Here is a 1,171-nt window from a genome sequence, read left to right as displayed (position 1 = left end):
AGCCACCATGTGGTTGCTGGGAATTGAACTCAGGACCTTTGGAAGAGCAGGCAATGCTCTTAACCTCTGAGCCATCTCTCCAGCCCCCTCTTCACACTTCTTTTGAGCCTAATTTCCCCTCCTATTTATTCTATCCAATTGCCAGCCCCACCTATCCCTCTTCTGCTTAGCTTCTGGCTGGTCAGGTGCCTTAGGCAGGACAGGTGAACCAGCAACATATATTTTCATAATTAAACAAATGTTAACACACCTTTACACAGTTAAAAGTAATATTCCACAGCATGAACAAGTGTAACACATCTTTACATAGTTATACATTTCACAACAAAATCCATTCCTACGGGCTTATCTCCCAAAGTAGACACAAATTCCTAAGAACCCTTCTCTATCAAGGATGTTATTGTCAGACATAACCACACTGACTGACCAATAGTTAGTGTGAGGCCCTCTAATTCCTACTTACCCAGCACCTTCTAGGAGAAACCTGCTCATGGGAGAATTGATTTCCCTGGTGACAGGTAAATTAAGCCAGGACGGCATGAGTCTCTGTGAAGGGCCACTCAGTGCTGGCCATCCTCGGTGCCTCCAGACCTCATTTCACTCTCATCCTCGATACGTGAATCCCACCTCATGCCCTGGAGGTCGCAGAAGCCAACCATACCAGATCCACCTAGAACCGCTCCCTAGAGACTGGCTTCCCCAAGACATATTCAAACTTGCTCAATTCGACACAGCACACGCTTGGAAGTCTCCTCCAACAGGCGCCCAATCAAACATCAGACAACACTGCAGCCTGTCCTCTGGACGTGAGCGGATGCTGCCGAGGCTGAAATAAAGCTGCCTCTAGCAAGGGACTCCAACTGCGACAAGATTTCTGCAAAAGCGGGCTGGTTTCAGCCTCTTCACAAACTTTCTTGTTAGAAAGTTTAACTGGACCCCAAACTCTTTACTTCCAAATGTATCTATGATAGCCAAGATCTCTTGACCCCAAAGGCTCCCTGCCTCATTGTTAACCCCACTTACCCTGGAGTCAAGAGAGCAAATAACAGAAGAGACTAAAACTAGGATAAAATAATAAGGCAGGGATGGAGGAAGGCAGGGATGGAGGGAGGGATGGAGGAAGGCAGGGATGGAGGAAGGCAGGGATGGAGGGAGGGATGGAGGAAGGCAG

Source organism: Microtus ochrogaster, chromosome 8, assembly GCF_000317375.1.
Source record: "Microtus ochrogaster isolate Prairie Vole_2 chromosome 8, MicOch1.0, whole genome shotgun sequence".
NCBI lineage: Eukaryota > Metazoa > Chordata > Mammalia > Rodentia > Cricetidae > Microtus > Microtus ochrogaster.
This window is presented reverse-complemented; position numbering follows the sequence as displayed.